The sequence below is a fragment of the Cavia porcellus genome, unplaced genomic scaffold (genome assembly GCF_034190915.1).
Source record: "Cavia porcellus strain 051 isolate PalLab524CR breed Dunkin Hartley unplaced genomic scaffold, mCavPor4.1 scaffold_1, whole genome shotgun sequence".
Taxonomy (NCBI): Eukaryota; Metazoa; Chordata; class Mammalia; order Rodentia; family Caviidae; genus Cavia; species Cavia porcellus.
This window is the reverse complement of record NW_026947484.1, coordinates 90,421,266-90,445,871: the sequence shown is the minus strand read 5'-3', so window position 1 is coordinate 90,445,871 and position 24,606 is coordinate 90,421,266. Positions and strand designations below refer to the sequence as shown.

At 39.1% G+C, this 24,606-nt stretch overlaps 1 protein-coding gene across 14 annotated transcripts in view; it reads right to left on the bottom strand.

Annotated features, from left to right (window-relative positions):
- Ccdc171 (coiled-coil domain containing 171) overlaps positions 1-24,606 on the bottom strand; it is a 454,917-nt gene that overhangs the window by 412,506 nt on the left and 17,805 nt on the right. For 10 of the 14 annotated variants that reach the window (XR_010048327.1, XR_010048331.1, XR_010048328.1 and 7 more), the window contains exon 2: positions 4,825-5,040. The gene's annotated coding sequence lies outside the window, so the exon portion shown is untranslated. The other 4 variants (XM_063251465.1, XM_063251446.1, XM_063251437.1 and 1 more) reach the window with 3 other exon arrangements.

The following is a 24,606-nucleotide window of genomic DNA, read 5'->3' as shown; positions in this document are numbered from 1 at the left end:
GACAGAGCTCAGTGGCACAGCACCTGCCTGGCAAGCACAAGGTCCTGAGTTCAATTCCTGATACAAAAAGAAAGAAACAAATGTAAGCTCTTTTTCTAGCAGGTGAAGAGGAGGAGAAATGCATCTGACTGCTTACAGGTTTCTTTTTTGGGGAGGCGAGGATGTGATGGAGCTATTCTAGAGTTGGTAATCTTTGTATCACATAGTGAATACCCTAAAAAACACTGAATTGTGAGCTTTAAAATAGTGAATTTAAAAAACAAAATGGTGAATTTTATGTTATATGAACTATATCTCAATTGTTTTTCCCATACTAGTAATTGGACCCAAATCCTCTGAATTGAGCTAAACATCCATCTCTTTTTATTTTTTTCAGAGAATGTCTCACTAAATTACCTAGGCTGGACTCAAATCCTCCTATCTTAGACCCAAATGCTAGGATTACAGGCATGTCCCACCATTCTCAGCAAATTATATCTCAATTTTTAAAGTCATCACACTGGGAGTAGAGCTCAATGGAAGAACATGAATTTACCATACCTGAGGCCCTATTAAATCTCCAGCACCCAAACCAAATTATGTCAGTTTTAAAAATTCATTTGCACTAGGGGTATAGCTCAGCAGCACTGCATGTACTTAGCATGCATGAGGTACTAGGTTCAATCCCCAGCATCAAAATATAAATAAATTCATCACTACTCAAAAAACCCAAGCAGAACACATACACGTAACACCACCTACTCAGGAGACTGAGGAAAGATTGACAGTGTGAGGCCAGCCTGAGCAACTTAATGAGCCTTGTCTTTAAAAGGGCCAGAGTGTAGCTCAGTAGTAAAGTGCTTACCTAGCATGTGTGAGGCTGTGAGTTCAATTCCCTAATACCACCCCAAAAAAACCCTAAAATAAAGTTTCCCTTTAAAAATATCTCTTGGGGGCTGGGGATTTAGCTCAGCGGCATAAGCGCCTGCTTTGCAAGCAGGCAATCGTGAGTTCGATCCCTGGTACCGATAAAAACGAAAAAGACAAAAAAAAAAAAAAAACTCTCTCCCTCTATCTCCCTGATATTAGCTTCTAACAAAACTAGGGAACAAAGGCCTACCTCTCTTTCAGGAAAAACTTCATCCATAATGGGCCAAACCTAGGTCTATGGCTGAATTTAAATGTAGTTAGGATCTCTGTGCTATTCAACATGAAAATGCACTGGAATCACTCTCTCCTTCTAAAGAGTAAAAAGGCAAGAAATGATGAGGACAGTTAAGTGGGCAGTTACAGTAATGAAAATGTCAATGGACTAAGAAAATAAATTAAAGAACTGCAGAGGACCCACAAAATTTGTTCCCAGAGATATTTAAAATTTTTCCTTTGAGAAGACACAAAATTAAAATGAATAATTTGCCCAAACTATATGAGTACAGTAATTTAAAATTTCTGATGATGTATCAGTCTTTCATCAATATCTGTGTAACTCTTTAAAGACTATTTCCCATTTGAAAATATTCAGTTGATCAACATCTATGAACAAGTTGTCTATTACATGAAAGCTTTTCTCTGCATCATTCCAGTTATACCAAAAATCTCTTCTCCAGAGACCTGCTGAAACTTTCTATAGATTATATCACTATATGCCAATCCCTAGAGGAAGATACTGTTAATAGCTTTACTTTGAGCATGTCTAATAGGTGACAGAGTCAGGATTTACTCTCCGGTTGGCTGATTCCAGAGCATCACTGTGTATCCTATCCACTTCCAAGACCTGGTTCACCCCAGCCAGGTAGCATGTGAGATGTTGCCTTCTCATCTTTGCTCCCTGCTACAGATATCTCAAACATAGATCATTCTTGTCCACATTCAAACCAACAAGAAGTCAAGTGCCTACAATAGGTGACTCTGACCTTCAGTGGATTCTCAATCCAGATGGCACTTTTATGGGCTTGAGTGAAAAACAGGCCATCTTGTAACAGTGATAAAGGAAAAATTTTAATCAGTTTTCAATGCTAATGTACTAACAGATGAATCATCTCTTGTTTCAGAGTTGGATTTTTATCATTTCTATCAAAACAGATGATAGGATGTTACATATATCGTTCTTTCATACAGGACATTGAATTTAGACCCATTTCTCTTACCATGTACAAAACTAAAATCAGAGTGATCCAAAGACCTAAATATTAAAACAGAAATAACCTGCTGAAAGATAAAATAGCTAAAACTCTTGGAAGTCATAGACATAGGCAAGGACTTTCTGAAAAGAACCCCGAACCCCAACTGTACAAGAAATAACATCGAAAATCGGGACTATGTCAAATTAAAAAGCTTCTGCATAGCAGTTTTTTGAAAAAAAAATGGCTAATAGGGCAACTGAGCCCAATACACAAATAATATGGGCATCCTAAGAGGAAGTACCAGTCAGAAGGATTTTACATTAGAAGTCAGAGCCACTGCTGGTACATTTTCCTACTTCACATCTGAGTCCTTCACTTGCTCATTCAGAGTATATTCATTTCCCAGTCTTTGCAAGACCAGAAGAAAAGGGAAGGATGAACAAAGAGACAAAAACTCATTTATCCAGCATTTACCATGTGGCAGATACCAAGCTAAGCATGCCTGACCTTAAGTCACCCAGTAACTAAAAAGATTACTTGCACATAAAGAGAAAATTGAGTGCTCCTTAGGTTGAATAACTCATTTAGAGAAATTCACAGAGCAAATTAAAATTCAAACTCACCTCTGGCTGACCACTCATGTAGCCCTGTAAAGAAAATTCAAACACACCAGAAGTGGTGGCACCGGCCTATAACTGCAGCACTCGCACTTGGGAGGCTGGCGCAGGAGGACTGCTGCAGGCTCAAGGCCAGCCTGGGTTACATACTGAGTTCAAGAACAGCCTGAACTGTATAGTGAGACTCTAAAAAAAATCAGCCTTACTGCGTCCACGTTTTATTTATCCTTTGCTGGAAAACGCCTATGCCTCTCTGAGCACAGTCTTTATTAATAATTTAAACTATCCGCACAAGGGTGATTTACCTAAAAAGTCATCATCTCTCCTTCCCCTTGGAAATCAACAGATTACCAGCCATCAGGTCTATTCAATCATTTAAACTCCCTCTTGACTAAAATTAAGTAAAGGTTTAAAAACCGTGTTAAGCTAGGTGTGATGGCTCACAACCTTCCAGCACTCGGAAGGTTGAGACAGGAGGATCATTAAGAGTTGGAGACCAGCCTAGGCTACAAAGTGAGCTCAAGGCCAGCCTGAACTGCATAGAGAAATCCTGTCTCAAAACAAAACTGCATTAAGATGGTATTTAGGGACTCTAGTCTCACTTTGCTGGCTCTTCTTGCTGAGACAACTCGTCCTCAATTCACGGGCCCCTTTTCCAATTGTCAGTGGAATTGGATTCCACAACACTATACACTTAGCTTTTTTCACTGCTTGCTTCCTTCATGACCACACCTGTGTTGGGTGTTTCTCTGAACGGTTAAGTATCCCGCCTTGAGGCGGGGGGGGGGGGGGGGGGGGGGGTGTCTTCCAAAAAAACAGACCAAGGAAAAGGGGCTGAAATAAACCATTTTATAATTAAATGACACTAAAAGATCAAGCCCATTCATTTTATCTGACAGATACGGAGTCTAAACTCAGGTTTGGTGATTTGCCTGAGACCGCATAGCTAACAAATGGCTGAACCAGGATCAGCACAAAAAGCTCCACACTAGCACTAGCACTACTCGATTCACTTTCCCTCCTAGCAATTTAGGCTGCCTTTGTTTTCTCTGCGTTTCAAGGGCAAATTTCCCACTCCGCTACTGTTTTGTTTCTAGGCACTCACTGTTAAATAAAACAAATGACAATGACAGGTTCTTTTCGCACGACTGTGAGAACTATAGAACATCGATGTGCAAGGTATTAGAAAGAGTTGGACTAGTCTTTCTAAAAAATACTGCCTAGGATAATTACCTTGATGGAATAATCATTCAAAAAGAAGTACCACCTTCTGCAGGAAATTTACAGCTTCAGAAAGACTCAGAGCTGATTTTTCTAAAGGTCCTGGAGGGCAGATAGGAAAAGGTGCAGAAGCTAGTCTAGTACAACTCGTTTGTTCGTTTACTAAACAAATTGGTAGGGCGCCGAGCGTGCGGCTTGCATTAAAACACATACAAAAGCTTGGTCCTTGTTCTAGAGAGCTTACTGATTCTCAGGAGGTAAAGGGCCCCGCAGCCTGGAGTTATAAACCTAAGCAGCTCCAACTCCAAGTCCTCTGGATGCTGCCCGGGGCAGCAGGGATGGGGTGAGGGTCCCCACCAGCCGCGGGAGAGAGCGCGCAGGGACCGCCACCAGGGATGCTCGCCCGGGCTGTACCCCCAGAGGGGCGGAGACACTCAGCCTAACGCGCTGGAGGCGGGACCCCGAGAGCGACCAACGAGGGGCGCCTCACAGCCAGCACCAGAGCTCCGCACACATACACACACCCCCGCCCAAGTCTTTGCCACGGTTACCTCCGGGGTCTCGCGTGGTCCAGACTGCACACCCAAGACCCCAGGGGCAGCTCCAAGTTTCAGAGTTAGGAGGCCTAGGCAGCCCGTGGAAGTGAGACTAAAAACTGTTGGAACAAGATGGGCTCTTAAGGGGAGGAGAGACGAGTGGCAAGGGAAGACTGGAGGAGAAAAGCAGCAGGGAGGTGAAGTTTTTAAAGGCCAGTTCCGGAGACCAAGCCGACCCGCAGCCCTGCGACGCCTTTCTCAGGCCTCCCGGCAGCCTGCAACCCCACCCTCGCCCCGACGGCTCGGCTCGCCCCTTTCCTCCCGCCTCCACAGCTCCAGGATACGCACTCGGAGGACGCCGGGCTCCGATTGGAGGAGCCCGCCCGCGGAGTAGCGCGCCTTCGTTGGGAGCAAAGCGGCGCATGCGCCGTTGCTGGGAAACGGGCCGGGTTCCTCAGGAAGCACGCCGGCGGGGCTCGCCCTCCAGCCCGGTGTTTGTGGGGTTAGGTCCCCGGAGACGAACGGAAGCGCAGCTTTCAGTCCTCCAACCCTTTTCTTTGCCTGCTGAATAAAAAAAAATCTAGGCTGTCAAATCGTAGCTCTGACATTGGTAAACTAGCCTGTATGGTGATCCATACGCCTGAGAGAAAACCCCGATATATGTGCGCGGGTTCCACAGCTCTTTGGGGAAATTCGCTGATCTTGACTTCTGTGCCTGTGGCTGGTTTCCCTCGGGACCGCTGTCCGCTGACACAGGGCCTCCTGTCCCTTATCAGCCTTTACTACCCGAATTTGGGGTGAGGAACAGGATTGGAAGAATACGGGTCAGTGCGTTGCTGTTAGGCATTTCTGATTGTACATATGCTGCAACCAGACGCGGCAAAAAGGATTTTCCAGTCGTAATACGTGCTCCGTTTCGTCTTTTTTTTTTTTTGCTTGTCTTTTTAATATTCAATCTCATTTATATTCTCATTCTCTCACCCTCATTCCCCCCCCCAAAAAAAACCTCAATATATTTATGCTGGCTGTACTTTGATTTCTCCAGATAGCTGTTTCACAATCTGCTGCCGCCTTGGGGAAACTGGAAAGCCAGATTCTCCGGTTTCCTAAATTTTGAAAGCCTGTTCCCTAAAGAACAATGCAAGTTGGCAGGATTTCGATTAAGGGGTTTATTTTCACCACAGCCACCCCCCCAAAAAAAGGTGTTAATTCAAAATAAACCCTTTATGCCAAGCTTGATGTTGGCTGTAATCAGCCTGAAACCAGGTGCAGGGATCATCTTTCCCCCACCTCACTCCCACAGGAGAACCAACGGTCAGAAACGCAAATACAAATTGAAATTAAAAACTCCTGGATTGTTACAGCACTGAAACCTTAACTGATTTCAGTGTAGTCATTAAGATTTTAAAAGGAGACTGTCCCTCCTTCCTAAGAAAGAGAATGGCTTTGAAAGGAAGAGCTTTAAGAAAGAACAAAATAGACCAAATCAACATTTAGAAATGAAGTGTGACATTACAACAGCCTAATAATAATATTTTTTATTTCACAAGCTTTAAATATTTTAAGTGTCTTTTATATTTTAACTATCACTAAAGTATAGCATGACAAGAACAAATGTCAAATGTACTACATAACATACTCCGTTAGTAAAAAGAAAAATGACTGTAATGTGAAGATTTGTATCTTTCACTTGATCAGCCAGCATTTATAACATACAGAGTATTTACCCAGCAGAGAGTTAGGTGATAGGCACACCGGTATACCGGGGCAGCAGGGATAAAAGAAGGGATATGTTAATATCAGGCCCCTTGCATCTGAAAAGCTCTTATAGAGGACTTTTGACTTCAGGAAGATAGTTACAGACTCATCAAACTAACAAGGAATTGAAAGGAGGACATGAAAGCTACAAATATGGCCCAGAAAACAGCAAGAGATATTTGAAAAACTGGAAAGGGTCTTATGTCCAAAGGAGAAAAAGTGAGAAACCAGGTTAGAGAAGTGCAGAATCCAGATTATAGAGGACTTTCTAGGTGCCCAACTGCAACACAAAACCCACTTAATTACCTCAAAGTGCCACTTAAACCTAAATACTGAGGATTTAGTTCAGAAAAAAAAAATTCATACATTAACATCTTTTGTCTTAAAAACAATACGGGTGCCGTAAATTCACCACCACCGTTTTAGGTTATATTTATCAAGCAAGGGAGATAATGAGAGGAGGATAATTTACACAAGAAATCATGTCATTCCAAAATACTTGGGGATTTTCTATATTTCTGGTAGTTACAAAGGTAGTTATCGTCTGTTTACTGAACTACTACTTGCTACTTAAACTATGTATGTAAAAAGATCTCCAACCCATTCCCCTTTGACCTCAGTATCATTTCTTTCCCCTTTCTTCCTACCAATCGTTTTGACACAGAATGGGATCCATCTCCACTGCAGTAGGAAACAACTTCCAAGCTCAGGAAAGACTTCATTGCCAGACCCCTTGACTTTGCTAAATCACTGAGCCTCCAGATTTCTCGCCAGCATAAGTGAGAATATACACTCTTCAACTCTGAAGTTTTGCTGATAATCAAGGAACCATTATCTTTTTGCTCCTCAGTTGGTATTTTCTCCGTTTCTGCCCACAGTCTTCACAGTGTGCCAGATAAGTTTCCCAGGTGATATCATCATTCCTACATGTATGAACTCCAACTCCTTAATTTCAGGTTTTTGTCACTTTTTTTTAAATCAGTTCCAGGGATTGAACTCATGACTGCGTGCTTGCAAGGCAAGCGCTTAATGCCGCTGAGCTAAATCCCAACCCCTGATTCTTTGTTTTTGTAGTGGGGATTGAGTCCAGAATCTTTGTACTGAGCTACATAGCCAGGATTTTATTTTATTTTATTTTTGAGACATTCTCGCTAAGCTGCCCCAGCTGGCTTTAAACTTGCAATCCTCCTGCCTTAGCCCCTATAGCACTAAAATTATAAGTGTGCCCTGTCACATCTGACTTGAATTCAGTTTGTTTCTTTTAAGAAATTCAGTTTTAATAAACATTTCTAACCTCCTGAGCTTTGATTTTGAACTTTTAACTAAGTGAATAGTGCTACTTTAATGTCTGGCAGTATTTATTTCAAAATATCTTAAGAAAATGATCTTTTTCAACTTATCATGGAAGTCCCCAGAACTACTTTCTGCCTGTTTTTAAAACTCCTACACTCCTAGACATAAAACCAAGAAAAACTCAGAGGATCTTATCCTTCTTTCATTCTCTGAATTTCTGTATTCAACAATTCTGTTTTTTCTCTAAAGGGGTGTGTGTGTGTGTGTGTGTGTGTGTGTGTGTGTGTTTATGTGTTTTGTTTTGCAGTACTGGGGCTCAAACCTAGGGTCTTGCACATGGTGGGCAATTACCATGGAGCTGCATCCTGAGCCCCAGTCTTCTTTCTGTACCTACTACTAAGCAACTACATTTGTTTCTTTTTTGTTTCCTACCCAAACAGTTGTAATCAGAACCTTCCTTGTGGTCTAATGCAAGCCACTCATGTTTTTCTTCTATGCAAATGGAGGTTAACATCTAGGTATCTTTAAACTGGCAAGTCTAAGAGGAGATCATTGAAAAAAAAATGGAAATAGGCCTGGGGCCCATGTGTACCTTTATGACACTATGGAATGTTAGCTGAGTGTGTGTGTGTGTGTGTGTGTGTGTGTGTGTACGCGCATCTGCCTCAGGGCTTCTTAAGCACCAGATGACACATCCTTATGACCCTTCCATAGCCTCCTGTAGAAGGTTCAAACACCAGGTGCTTGATTAGTATGCTATTTTGGTATCAGTTCTTAGAACTGAAAAACTTTAGAATAATTCTTGTTCTCAGTAGCTCTGGTCCTTTGTTGTTTTCATATGCTACCACAAAGATGATAATTCTAAAGCATAACTCTGCTCAAGTCACTGCCTTGATTAATTCTTCTAAGTGGCTCCTCACTGTTTACAGGACAAAACTCAAGACTTTTCCTCTGTCAGTCAAAGACTGCTAATCAAGTTCATAACTTCCTTTGCCAGTCTTACCTTCTATCTTGCAATAAATATTTCCTTCCATTCACATTTGCAACAGAAAACACAGACATTTATAAATAAATGTAATACGATGTAGCCAAAGGTTTATATTAAATGCCTTAAGACATTGTCTTGGTTACTTTTCTCTCACTGTTGAGACAAAATACCTGATGCCCAAAGGTGAAGCAAGGGAGGAGTTTATTTCTTGCAGTTTTGGGGGTTTCAGTCCATATTCAGCTAGCTCCAAACAAGATGGCATGGCAGGGTCACCATTTATGGCCATGGCAAACAGCAAGGGCGAACAGAGCAAAAAGGAAAGACTCGCCTTCTTCCCACTTTAACACTTTATGTTAGCTCCACCCCAGATGGGCGCAGCACTGTTAGTGATGTTATCGCTAATCCCAGCGCTAGACAACAAACCAATCACAAATGCTAGAGTCAGCATGTGTCCATGATTGCATGAGGACTGAGGGGCCATCTGAACACAAACTATAACAGACATATAGCTTAATATAAAAGATTTAAATCCAGGTAAAATTATTATATAATATGTGCCAAGATCCATGCTAAGTGGTTTAACATTTATTCTCATTTTTTTCAATGATGCAAACAAACATCTGTCATTTGCTCTGATGATATATGGTGACTTTAAAAACAGGAGTAATTAGAAAAGTGTAAAAGTCTCCCCAAAGTCCCAAAATAAAAAAGAACTCTTAAAATTCAATGATAAACTGGGTATATTGAAACCTAGAAGGCTGAGGAAGGATACCCCCAAATCTGAGGGCAGTCTGGCTATATACTGAAACCTTTGCTGAAAAAAAAAATCAATAATAATAAAGCAACTTAATTGGAAAATGTGTGAAAAGCTTTAATAGGTACCTCACTGAAAAAAATATATAGATGGCAAATAAACATATGAAAAGATGGTCCACATCACATGTCATCAGAAAAATACAAATTAAAAGAATAACACACCACTACATACCTTTGAGAATGGCCAAAACCAGAACACTGACAATATCAAGTGCTAATAAGAATGTAAAACAATAAAAACTCTCACTACTGATGGGACTATGGAGTAAAGTTTATGGCTTTCTTACAAAACTAAACATACTCATACTGTGCCATTCAACAATCATGACCTTTGGAAAACTTATGTCTACACAGACACCCTGCATGCAGATGTTTATAGCACCTTTATTCACAATTTCCAAAACTTGAAAGCACTCCAAATGTGAATGGAGAAACCAGTACATCAGGACAATAGGCTATTATTCACCACTAAAAAGAAATGAACTCTAAAGCCATGAAAAGGTATAGAGAACAGTGCTTATAACTAAGTAAAAGAAGCTAATCTAAGAAGGCTACATACCTCATGATTCCAACTATATGACATTTTGCAAAAAGCAAAATAAAAAGACAATAAAATGATGAGTGATTGCCAAGGACTGCCTGGGGAAGGCAGAAGGATGGATAGGTAGAGAGCAGTGGAGTTTTAGGGCAGTGAAATATTTTATATGCTACAGTAATGATAGATAAGTGACATAAATTTGTCCAGACCCATAAAATATACACCATGAGTCAATCTTAATCTAAACTATAGACTTTTGGTGATACTAGTCTGTCAAAGTAAGCTCATCATTCATCACTCTGGCTGTGGGGTGGTAAAGAGGGGGAAGGAAGATGGTGGAGTGGCAGGCAAAATTAAGACTTCCAAGATATAGAATCAGACACTGGAAAATAACAACTTGGGGGGAAAAAAGAGTAGATCACCAGGAATTGGGAAGGAACTCACAAAAAAATTAAAAGAAGTTTAAGACAGACCACAATGCAATGAAAACAATAAAAACAGTCTGGACTATCTCCCCAGTTCCTAGCCCAAGGCTTGAAGAGAAGCCAAGCCTGGCTGTACAGAAACAATGTAATCACTGGGTTTCCAGAAGAAAATGTTGGCTGTGAACTAGGCCAGCAACAGGGCTGCAGGGACAGCACAGGGTTTTACTTTGAGAGGACTTCCTCCACCTACCAGGCAAAAACCCAGATAGGGATGCCAGCATAGGTGCCTTCCATGTTGCTGGAGAGTACTTGGTTGGGTGCCATTCTGGGAAGGGGCTGATTATTTGAATCTGGGACTCAGAACAGCTGGGAGATGCCTTCAATTCAGGATTCCCAGTGTTACCCTCCCTCCCTGACTAGATGAGAGAAATCATGGAAGAGAGTGGCTGCAGACAAAGAGACACCCTGAGGGCTTTGAGCTTGGACCAGGAAGGACACGAGCCTCATCCCCTGAAGTGAGACACCAGGCTCAGTTTGAGTTGTGCATGATCTGAAAGTGTTGGCATTGCATAATCGAGTCCTCACCCTACTGCCTACATCAAGCACAGACTTGTGGCCTGATTGCGTCCCTTATCTTCTAGAATGAGTGGGAACATGGTTCAGCTTAAATATCACCATAGACTGGGGTAAACAAAGGGGCCTTTGGAATAGGAGAGGCACCTTACAAACCCATAGGCCAGAGGCTAGGCAGAGAAAACTGAACTGCTGGACTCCAAAACAGCAGATCCCCAGGAAAAATAAAACATGCATTCAAAAATAGAGAAATTTTACTTTCTGATTTGGGACTCCATCCTTCACCCCTTTCACTTTTACTGGTTTACTGGGTTTTGGGAGCTGTCTTTTGTCTAGTCTTTCTCATTTTTTTCTTTTCTTTTTTCCCCTTTTTTCTTTTAGTGTTTTCTTCTAATTTTTTCTCATTTCTGGTCTCCCTAATATTTCTTTCTCCTTCTTCTTCTTCTTCTTCTTCTTCTTCTTCTTCTTCTTCTTCTTCTTCTTCTTCTTCTTCTTCTTCTTCTTCTCTTTCCCTTTTTAAATTTTATTTTCTATTTCTCATTTGATATCTGTTACCTTTATTTAATTCTGTAATATCCTTCTGATCTTTAATAGGATCCTTTGTCTCACTTCTTTCTCCTTCTTCTCTCTTATTGTTTAATTTTTCAAAATTTTCCTCTTATATTTACCTACTCTTAACCCCCTGTATCTTTGTAGTATAAACAGTAAGTTTTATTAATCTTTAGATAGTTAACTAACTCTGTTATTACTGTTGAGTTCTTTTCTACCATTAGTGGTGATATAGTTACATTTAGTACATATTTGATTAATGTCAATATCTGGATTTCCTGAGTGTTCATACTATACTTGTGGATTGCTGTTCTATATTTAGGGTGATTGTTGTTTCCTTCAGTATGTCAATATCCAATTTGCATTGGACATATTACTGTTGCTGATTTTCTTGATACCATTCAGGTCATATAATTGTTTCTATTACTGGCTGTCTCTGTGTGCCAATGCTCAGATTTCTTTTGTGATATTAATAATGCTGTGGCCCATTCCCAGAGAAGTGGGTGTTGGACCAATTGGACTTCAGCCTCTCCTCCCAAATTAACAGAGGCAGTCACATCTTGGAACAGAGGCAAGGCCATAGTTAGCCATGCTCAGAGTGAAACACTGAAAAGCAGCCTAATGGAGAAGAAATCTCCATATTAGCACTGAAGTCTTTCTACTATAAGCACTCCCAAAACTAAGCCCAAAACAAAATAAGCAATAACATGAGAAGACAAGGTAACAAATCCGCCAATTGGGGGGGGGGGGGGGCAAGTAAAAGGCACACACTTGACTTGTTTGAAAAGACAATGGTGGAGATTAAAAACAAGTTAATAAGGTGCTCAGCAGGATCACAGAAGATGTAACTAAACAGATAATGGAAGTAGTATTATGCAAATCAATCAGGGAACTCATATAAGACACTAATAAAGAGCTAGAGGAGCTGAACAAAATGATACAAAACATGAATGACCAGCCTAGCAAGAATTAGAACCCAAGAAGTTCCAGATGGGCCAGCAGAAAAAGTGTGGCCAGCAGAAGTGACCAATATGAGGACAGAATATCAATTAGAAGATAGAAATGCTTTTAAATACTACTTAGTGATACCTTGAAAATAACAAGAGGATTTGAAAAAAGACCTAATAGCTCCTAGATAATGCAAAGACGACTAATCTACTATTAAGTGGAGTAATTGAGAAACTGCAAAACATCATAAAGGGCATAAAAAACTTGTTTACAGAAATAGTAGCAGGAAACTTTCCAAATATAGGCACAAAATTAAACATATGGATAAGTGATGCTTATAGAATCCCAAATAACTAAAATCAAAAGAGAACCTCCCTATGTCACATTACAGTCAAAATACAAGAACTCCAACACAGGGAGAATTTTAAAAGCTGTTAGAGAAAAATAACCAGCCACTTATAAAATTAAACCAGTTAGAAATATAGAAGATTTCTCAACTAACATATTAAAGGCCAGGAGAGATTAAAGTGTTTTAAACCCTAAAAGGTAACATCTTCCAACTCAGAATTTTATATATCCTATAAAACTTTTCCTTAAAATTGGTGGAGAAATAAGATATTTCCATGACAAAGTGAACCTCAAAAAATTCAGCAAAACAAACCCCAAAACCAGCAGTTGGACAAGTTTTCAAAATATTCCTAGAAAGGCACAATGAAACCAACAATGCCAAAAATATACTACAATGAATACACCAGGAAAGGTGGACAGTTAAGCAGAAATGAGAAAAAGAAAGGAAACCAGCCACAGGAAAATAAAGCAAAGTTAGGGATAAGTCAGTACCTTTCAGTAATACTGCTCTACATAAACAGCCTCAATTCCCTTTCAAACAACACGATTGGCAGAATGGATCAAGAACCAAACCCAATAATATCTAATATTTAAGAAACATATTTAAGTCAAAGAGAAATTCATAGATTAAAAATCAAAAGATAGAAAACAATATTCCATGCATCAGGAAACCAGAAAAAAAGCAGAAACAACTATCCTAATTTTAAACACAATAGACATCAAGTCAAAGCATTAGAAGAGACAAAGAAGGTCACTCTATATTGGGTAGGGAACAACTCAACAGTAAAAGATAACACTTATACATGCACCAAACACTGGCATGCCCAACTTCATAAGACAAACATTATTGGACATAAAAAGTCAGACAGAGGACCTCAATGCCCCAGTATCACAAATAAATCAACTCGACAAATTCTACAAAGAAATATCAGAGTGGAACCAAACCTTTGAACAAATGGACTTGATAAACATCTACAGTGTGTCACACCCAACAACCACAGAATACACATTGTTTCTGGCAGCACATGGTACTTTCTCCATAACAGATCACGGCTTGGGGCTGGGGATTTAGCTCAGCGGCATAAGCACCTGCCTTATAAGCAGGCGGTCATGAGTTCGATCCCTGGTACCGATAAAAAGAAAAAAAAAAAAAAAAGAAAAAAAACAGATCACAGCTTAATTGATAAAACAATGTTATGTAAATGCAAAGGAATTGAAATTATATCACACATATTATCAGATGATAGTGTAATGAAATCAATGGCAAAATAAAAACAATAAAAATTACATAAGCAAATCAAAGCTAAACAATATTCTTTTACAGAACAAAAGAAGAAATTAAGTAGTTCTATGGCTCAGCAGCACAGTGCCTGCCTGGCAACATGAGGTCATGAGTTTGATCCCCAGTACCAAAACATCAAAAGAGAGAAAAAGATATTAGATAGTTCCTGGAATCAAACAATAATATCAGTTCAACACACCAGAACTATGGGACTCTATGAAAGCAGCCCTAACAGGGAAATTTATAGTTGTGAATGCCCATATCAGAAAAAGAGTGAATCCAAATAAATATACAGTCATATATACATGCATAGATTTTATACTGTTCAAGGAATCTGTTTATGTTCTAGTCACCTGTTATATTAATTATTATGCCCTTTTTATTTTTCAGTTTTGGAGATTGGAACCAGAGGTGCTTTACCAATGAATTGCATCCTCAATCCTATTTTCTATTTTGAGACAAGGTCTTACTAAATTACCTAGGTTTGGTCCTGCCTCAGTCTCCTGAGTATCTAGTATTACAGATGTAGCTAGCTTAATTATTATATCTTTGTGGGATATTTTTTCAACTACCAGGTTATATCTCATTTCTCAAAATGTTCTTGACTATTAAAGTACATTTGCATCAAATCCCAGCACTCAGGAGGTTATGGCAGAAAGACCACAAATTCAAGTCTAGCCCAGGATACAAAATGAGTCCCAGGCAACCCTCACTATATAGCATGACCATGCCTAAAAATGTAATTAATCAATAATTAAAAGGGTACACTTTTTAAAATACATTAATCAATTGGGTTTCATTCAATGAATGTTTACTAAACACCTATTACTAGATGTTATAGGTTCTGGGTATAGAAAATTGAATAAGGCACACAAAAATCTGTGTTTCATGAAGCTTGCATTTTAGTGAAGAGGCACAGGCGAGAATTGAAAGCAACATAATCCCTATCAGGATATTACCTAATTATAGGACCAAGCATGCTTCATCATCCCCATATTAAGCAATACTGACACCAAGCAAAAATAACTAGGTATTTGCTCCAGAAAATATCTATTCCTGGAAAATAAGACCAAACAAAATAAACTACTCATTTAACCAAAAGTCAGCAGCTTTGTTAACTTGGCACAGTAAGGCATGCCTGCAATCCCAGCTTCAAGAGACTGACACAAGAGGATCCCAAGTTCAAGGCCAACCTAGGCAACCTAGCAAGGACCTGTCTAAGTTTTTAAAAGGACTAAAGATGTAACTCACTAGCAAGCATGAAGCCCTGAGCTCAATCTTAAGTACCCCTCCCCACCAAAAAAGCTTTCTCTTTAAAACATGCTTTAAGGGCCAGGGATTTAGCTCAGTGGCATAAACACCTGCCTGGCAAGCACAAGTTTGTGAGTTCGATCCCCAGTACCTAAATAAATAAATTAATTAATTAAATAAAATATGCTTTGAGATCTCCTACCTTACTATGCCCAGAAATCCAAACATCCCAAGTGTCCTGGTAACAAATTCCACCTTAAAAAGCACCTTCTTCTCAGGTTAGATATCTGGCTCAGTGATAGAGCATTTGACTAGCATGATGAGTGTCTGTTCAATCCCAGTGTGGCAAAAAATAAAGTAAAATTTAAAAACCACGTCATCAAAGTCCTTTCTCTAACTTCTTCCTTGTTGTCAGGAATTACTGAGGTGGGTTTATGCAATGATGTTGATAACTAGATAAGAAGAAAGCTAGATGCTCAGAGATGTTGGTGTGAGTTCATGAGACTTTGAAATGTTTTATACATAAATCCTGAAGTCTATTTAAGAGTTCATATAATATTACTGATAAAGAGATAATTCTTTGTACATATTATAGTGATATAATTTTACTTTAAAAGCAACCTTATGGTCAGTGTGGTGGCTCACACCTGTAATCCCAGCACTCGGCAGGCTGAGGCAGGAGGATCGTTGCAAGTTTGAGACCAGCCTGGGCTACAAAGGGAGCTCCAGGCCAGCCTGAACTGCATAGTGAGACCCTGTTTCAAAAAAAGAAAGAAACAAAGCCAAAAACAAACAACCCCCCCCCGAAAATCCTGCTTCATAAAGTTGGAAACAGAAGCCATGATTTTCAGTGCTTTTGTGGCAGTCTCAGGGTATTCTCCCTTGCCTTTAACCCAGAATGTATGGAGATTTGAAATTATCTGAAACATATCTTTAAAACCCCATCTTTTATGATCTCAAGCAGTTGTTCACCTTCTAGCACAGATTCACTTGGCTTACTCCCTATTGGGTCAGTGATCTATTCCTTCCAAGTTTGGGGGTCTTTTGTGGTTGCAAAGTAATGCTTAAATTCTTTTGAAAGCTGAGATAGTTGATCATGTACCAGTTGGGAGAAAAACTTTCCTGACTCAGCCTCTTTCAAAACTCTGCTAATAGTAGAAACATGTTAAAAATCCAAATGTTCGGGGCTGGGGATTTAGCTCAGCGGCATAACTGCCTGCCTTGCAAGCAGGCAGTCGTGAGTTCGATCCCAGGTACCGATAAAAATGAAAAAGACAAAAAAAAAAAATTCAAATGTTCACTTATTTTCCCCATAATTTCAGCATGGTTTTAAATGCATCCAATTCATCCATCACCTTGAACACAGTTGTCATTGTCTCCTGAAGCAACAAGCTGAGTTCCTGAGCAGACTGAATGTGTTACACGAGCAAGCAACTTTGTTACCCACTCTGTGACACTGAAATGTGCTGCCAGTGGTGAGTGCTTTGCTAAAAGAAATCTATGGAGTGACTCTTGAATAAAAACTCTGACCAGTGATCAGTGATCCACCTTTAGAAGACATCTCACCTTTATCGATAAGAGAAGACTTAATGTGCCCTGCTTCATCTCCACATAGAGCTGCATGAACAAAGTGAGTCAAGAGCATGTACTTCAATGGAGCTGATAAACTAAATCAAATCCTAAAAAACATGGTTAAATTCAGATGATGTTTTTCACCTACCTATCATTTCTGCATGGTTGACACTGTGTATAGACTTATTCTCAGAAGTGATCTCTGTGACTCAAGTAATGAAACTAGAAAGCTCTCGAGTCATGACAACCATTGTAACTATGCATACACTTAGTTACACAAAATGACCAATTCAGTTTTTCCGACATGTGATCATTTGAAGACACAAATAGTTTTGTGGCTATGGTGTTGACTAGCAACAAAAGTTCACATAATATTTTCTCATGCACATCTCTCGAAAAGTAGACGGAACAAAACAAGCATTGTTGCCTTCTTGTCAACATCAATAAACTAGTCAACCTGGACTGTGTACTATGATAACTCACTAATCCTAACAATAGTGCCTCAATATCCTGAGCTATTTCATCAGTTTATCTAATTATGGTGCTCACCAAAAGAGGAACACATGTGCCTTTGTTTTGTAATTTTTCTTTTAAAGAGAATAAAACCAAGAAAAATAAAACAGAATAAAGCCAATCAAAACAAGACAGAGTAAGTAACTTAGGATTTCAAAACAAGATTATAGGAAATCAACAATGGTTACCATAATGCCTCTTGTTGTCTTCAAAATAGCTGCCCATACCATCAGACATGGTAAAATCAAGCAAAATATAACAGAATAGAACCAATAAAAACAAAGCAGTGGATGCAATAGAGGACTTCAAAACAAAGTAATAGTAAATTCCAAATGGCTATCATAACATGTTTGGTTGTCTTTGAAATAGCTGCCCATGCCATCAGATATAATAAAATCAAGCAAAATAAAACAGAATAAATCCAACTAACCAATGAGAATGATACAGGATTTCAAAACAAGATGATAGAAATTAACAATGGCCACCACCTTCAGAAGGCGATTCCCCTCTATATACTATACTGCGTATTGTTATCCTCTGAATAGATGATCAGACTACTAGCCTTAGGCCTGCAAAGCCAGTGAAACACTAACCACTACAAGCATTAAGTTGTATTTTACCTTAATAAGTATCAGCCTTCATCACACGATGTTTCTCTGGATCAGCCGGTTGCTTGTAGAGGAAGGATCTTAGCTCTTCTGGGGCTGGTGTGTGGTTCTCCCCTCAGGGGCCTGCACATGGTATTAACTCACAGGGAGGGCTTGTCTTCTTGTTGGCTTCTTGTTCTCCCCCACAGTCTGCAAATGGCGCCAACACATGGGAAAAGGCTGGCATCTGGTTCTCCCCACAGTGTCTTGTGCATGACGCTGACTCACAGCCACCAGTACCTTTTTAATTGCAGCCTCCCCTAAGTTTATGGCAAGCAGCCTTAGCAGCAGGCAGGTTCAACTCTTCATGAATATTAATGGACTTCTTAGGTTTAGCAGTTCAGTTAGCCAGTATGATGCTTATAGTACAAACACATTAGATGAATTGATTGCCTTCAATACTTGTTTATGGTCTTTGTGTTCACTATTTTCTTTTTCTTTTCTTTTCTTTTCTTTTTTTTTTTTTTTTTGTACTGGGAATTGAACTCATGGCCTCATGCTTGCCAAGAAGACATTGTGCCACTGAGCTATATCCCTAGCCTGTGTTTACTTTTTTCTTTTGGAAAACTACAAAACATTGTCTTGTAATGGAGAGTAGTTAGTCTCCACATGATGAATCAGTTTTGAAGGTTTCATGGCTTTGTTGGATAGCTATTCAGTACATATTATACAAAACAGGCATAGAGAAAATGAATCATTTGCTGCAGTGAACTTGAAGTTTAAGTAGAATGCTTGCTATTTTCTTTTAAATGCAACTTTCCTTTTGTTGGCCATCTTAGATTCTTCTGCTGTCTCATCATTGGCCTTTTCCCATTTTCAAAGAAACTCTCCAGTGACAATTGTTTGCTACTCATTTTGGCTAGGGTTAGCTTGTGGGTTTACTAAAACTGTGACTGAGACAGGTGTACAATGCAGTAAAGTGGCATAGATAGAAGTGGTAAATAAAATAATGGGCAGGACTAAATAAATATTGGATTCTCACTTAATGCCTGCCACCAGATGCAGTTGTTCAACTGAAGGATTTCAACTTATTTGCCATTATAAAGTGTGCCATTTGCCACTTATAATAGGGTTTTGATGAATTTTTAAGCAATTGACTTATTATGGTCTCCATGTAGTCAAACCTCTATATAACAGTATTTGAAGCCATTCCTCATAGCTAGCATCATCACCTCAGCTCCACTTTAGATCATTAGTCACTAAATTCACATGAAGATTATGCAGCTTCCATCCCTTGCATAAGCAGTTCACAACAGAGTTCCCATTTCTGTGAGTATGTAATGTTGCCACTGAATAGACAGGAGGTAATCTCAGGTAGTAGTGAGGGTGATAGAAGGTGACTGTAAATACAGATAAAACCTTGCTCACTTGCCTGCTAGTTGTCTCCTGCTGTGCAGCCTGGCTCCTAATAGGCCACAGACTGGCTCCAGCTTGTGCTTCAGGGGTTGAGAGCCCTTGCCCTAGACCTTTGGCATACTTCTGAATCATTTTGACAAAAAAAATTCTTAAAAAAGGAGCTGAAGGGACTGACGATGCACACATGAGGTCTTTAACATACACACACATTCAATAGTTTTATGAAGTTAAGTTACAAAAATATTATTTATTGTTGTGCATCCTGTTTGTAACATAAAACTTTCTTGCCTTTGAATAAAATTACATATTGTGTGTATCTCATCTTTGACAATTCTTCTTATGTCTGTCCTAAATTCAGTCCCCAGACTCTAAATAATACAGACTTCAAAGATTCCTTATCATTCTGAATAACCAGACTCTAAAGATTCCTTATAATTCAAAACTTTCTTTGAAATTATTAGCACAGCCACAAGTTCATGTAAAGTCTTTTTCTCTCAGTTTATAAAAGAAATGGAAATCATTAGGCCTGTTTGACCTTTTACATTTTAATTAATTTAAAACTGTTGAGCACCCTATTGAATTTACCATTAAAAAGTAACATTTTTTATGACTGTGAACTTCCTATATACCATTTATTAATTTAACATTATTACTTTGTTGCAAATTTATGTTTGTTTGTTTTTGTTTTTGCCCTGATTTGTGCCCCTTAAATTTTTCTTTCCACCATCAGCAGGTGAAATATTATGGCTCATCAGCAGAGGGCACTAGAGTGACATTGCATGGCGCAGACTGGGAAAACGCTTGGGCTCCAGCCCTCTGCTTTAATTCTAGGCAAAATCTCACAGTGGAGCTCCAGCTGTGCCTTTAGATTATGCTCCTTCTCACTGAAAAAAATGTATAAGTATGAACACTTTTCTTTGTGTACAATGATTAGTACAGTCACTATCTTTAAGAGTATTTTACTTCTAAACTCAATTTCAATCAGGGACCATTGTAATACATCTTGCCCCCTTTCCATGTACTGGACATTGAATCCGAGGCCTTCACACTGAATTATATCCCCAACGCTTTCTTCTCTTTTATTTTGGGATAAGGTTTGGCTAAGTTCAACTTGACTCAAACTTGTGATCCTCCTGCCATGATCTCCTAGAGTGCTAGGATTATAAGCATGCACCACCATAACAGGCTGTAATATACTTTCTGGTGCAAATCCCAAAGCCATGGAGTCTTCTTTCAATTCATATCTATTTACAGAATAATCACTGACCATATCCTTGTGTATTAATTTTCTGTTACACCTTAAGAAAAAGTTTACTATCTTCTGTTTTGATCATATTCTGGAATTTTTCATCAGAACTAAGTCAGTTTAGAGAAAAATAGTTCTTGAGCCTGATGAAAAAGACTCATATCAGTTACCATAAACACTAACACTATAGCAAAACTCTAGGGTGTTAGTGCTTAGAATAATTTTTTCTCAAGTAAAGAGACTTAGTCATCCTTAAATTACTGGAAAACTCCACTTACAAGAAACCACAAATCAGGAGTAGACAGTTTCCACCTATGATGTTTAAAGCAAGATGACTATGTGAAATGGACAACACTTATCTAAGACTCGTGAAACCAGATCTACATGATTGCAATAAACATTGGTCATCTCTGCCCTCCTCCCACCGTCTCACCTTTGAATTTTTAGATAAGGTCTCATTATATAGTTTAGACTGGCCTTGAACTTACTATGGGTTCAAATTCATGGTGATCCTCCTGCTTCCGCCTCTGGAGCACTGAGATTATAGGTCTGTGCCACCTCACCACAGCTCACGGGCACATTTGTAATTGTTGTACATCTCCCCACTCTTTCTAGTCCTACCCAGGCCCTCCTCCTCCTCTTCTTCTTCCTCTTCCTTCCCCTCTCCTTCTCCTTCTCTTCTTTCTCCTTTTCCTTCTCTTCAGTATAAAGGATGAAACCCAGGAATTCTTTAACCCTGAGGTACATCCCTAGTCATTTTTAAAATTAATTCGTTAATTTTTTTTTTTTTTTTGAGTCAGAGTCTCATTATGTTGTCCAAGTGGGACTCAAACTTTCGATCTTCCCTGTTCAGGCGCCCTGGCTGCTGGGATCATAAAAATACAGCACCACTCCTCTAGTTTGCTTTAAAATTTAGAATTAACCTTCACCTAAGGAGCCTATATTTAATAACATTTTTTGCATCCATAGATGCTCCTTAATAAAAGCCCAGTATTCATCCACAATTTCCTAGTGATTTGGATAAAACACAAAACCAAATAAACTATTAGGTTTATGTTCATCTTCCAATTTGGTACTTAAGAGTTTCCAAATTTTATATTAGTTTCTGTAATAAATTAGTAGTTCTAGGGTAATCAACTTCAATCACCAAACAACTTTTTTTGAGTTAATATAGCAGAGCAGACAGCTAGAAATATAAAACCCCTTATCGTGTTGCCCTCCAAAGAGATAATACCCAGGGACTTTGCATAAAGAATTTGGCTGGCCTTTGTTCTGAGTTCTCAGGAGGCAATCTTTAAAATTTTCTGAGTAATGAGGGTCTTCATTATTCATGATGAGCCCTTCTAACCAACCTGAGAGCTTTAATTCAGATGGGGTCTGCCATGCCAGGAAAACCAAATATATGAATTAGAGGGCCACAGCTTTGAGCCAGATTACATAAACTGGCCTCTCAGGAGGAGACACGGCTAGAGATTGAGTTCAACCGGAGGGCCATGATTTAGTCAATCATGCTTTTGTAATGACATCTCGGTAAAGACTCTACAAAAATAATTTTTCTTGGTATGGCAATTCTCTTATTATTTTTCACTTTGATGCTATTGTAGGTAACATATACCTAGGACAAGACATTTGCACTTGGATACCTATCAGACTTTATACTTCTCTTTGTTTAGCTGGTTCTAATTGTGTGCTTTGTTATAATAAAACTGTAGGAATAAGAATAGTACTTGGTGAAAATGTGTCTTTCTTGTGAATTATTACCAAACGTGAGGGTGGTTGTGGGAAGCCTTGAATTTATAACCCGCTATTCATTAATGATGGTCACCCTGGGTTCTGCCAGACTTGAGCTTGTATCTGAAGTACGGGTGGTTTTCTGTAAAACTATGTTCTTGGACTTTGCAGTTTGACAAGTTCATTGCAGAGAACTTTTGTAGCAATTAGTCTTTGCCATTTGTAGAAACAGAGCGTGGAAGGAATTTTAAAATAGATGGGGTACATTCAACAATTTAACTTTTTCAGATCTTACCAGAAAGTCACACTAGTGGATTTTACTCCAAGCTCCTTTGTTTTAGAGCTAGTTGGTAAAATCTTAGTCAAAATATCATTTGTTATATCAAATGACATTTACATAATGTCACAAATGGGGACATTAGCTCCAAAAACATCACTGATTGTCCCCATCCACCTGGCATTAAATCTGGGACTAACCCTGCTGCTGCTAGCCAATGTGTTATCTGAGTAAATGGATGCTTGTTTTCCCAGTAAGTTCTTGATATTACCTCTGATGCATTTTCACCCATGAATTTCCTTTCCCGGGGGTGTGGGAAACCTGATTCAGTGAGGAGGAGTACTGGGCCTTGCCTTGAACTTAAAAACTTTAAAGTGAAGGGAAATTTTGGATTACCTTCTTTTGTACATTCAATTATTTTATGTATCCTTTTTAAGGGTCTGAAAAGCAAAGGTAATGCTGTATGCTATGGTTCAGAAAATAGGAAAACTAGATTAATGGCCATAGAGAATGCCTCACTCAGAAATTTCATGAAACTGGACAGCAATTTTTTTCAAATAGAGATGAGCTATAAAATTGGCTCCTTGAAGGGAACTGCATGCTGCCTTCTCAGGACAACAAAGATTTTAGAGTGAGGCCCAGGATTCAGAAGGCCAGGAATGTGTAAGATGTCTTAGACCAGTTATACCTTTTCAAAAAAAAAATGTTTCCTTTCATTTCTCACTCTTTTTCTCGGCTTCATTTTCCTAACCCCTTTCAATTCTAGAGAAAAGTTTTCATGGCTTTTAGGAAAGGGATTGCATGGCCTACTTATTGCATAGGGTATGTGGCTATCAGGTTCTCTGAAAATATAAGAACACATGAAACCCATCCAACTCAGCATAATAGACCTAAAATTATGGGGATCAAAGCCATGATACTACAGCAAGTACTAGTATTTACTCTACACGTTATGGATATTGGTGGTAGACAATTGGCCAACATCACACTCCCACACTCACTCTTTATCCTATCAGAGGTGCTATGGTTTATATCTAGACATCCCCCCTCCCCCAGCCTCCTGTGCTCATAGACAGGGATCCTGGAAGACAACTGGATTATGGGGAGGATGTAGCTGACTTGCTGTCAGGCAGCTGAGGCTGGTTAGAGGAGAGTTACTGGGGCAGATCTGGAAGGGTACATCTCCCTCCCTATCCCTTTCCTTTTCTGCTTCCTGGCTGCCTTACCCTGAGTAGCTTTTCTTCTGCCACATTCCTATGCGATGGTTTTTCTTCTTTGGAGCCAGCAAACCATGGCCTAAGATGTAAACTAAAATAAACCTCTCCTCCTTTAAGTTGTGGATGTTGGTACTTTGTCCCAGTAATGAGGAAAGTGACTAAGACAAGAGGCATGAATAACATTGAGAATATACTGTTTTTCTCTAATTTCCTGTCTATACCAATAACCCTATTCTCCCACTAGTAAGTTAGAACAAAATTTGTTCTTTTTAGGATAATGAAAAGTTCAGAGATTGAGAATGGTGATATTGTACAACAGTCTATATTGAGTACCACTGAACTGTTCTCTTAAAAACAGATGAAATGATAAAATTAATAGTATATACATATTTTATAGCAATTTTTATGTGATTATTAATGTAGCTAACAGCATTTGTAAAGCACTGTGAAATAGAAAAACATTCTGTCAGAACTTTATGGTGCCACACTAACAATAAATTAGAATAGGAGACAAAGATAAACATTTGGCTTATCTACCTTCCTCTATTTTCCTTCTGTCCTAGCCAGTAGTAGGTAAGAAGCAGGAACGGGCAAACAGATAACTTAATTTGAGAGATTTGACCAAATTAAGCAGGACTGAAAAAATTAGACCAAATGAGAAGTTCAGATTTGTATATTGAGAATTAACTCTACGTCTTAATTTTCCTTTTGCTAAAATGTCAACAGAGAGAACACAGGACAGTTTCTCAGCCCTGCTGATACACATTTTAGACCATTTCCTCAGCCCTGCAGCTATTTGTAC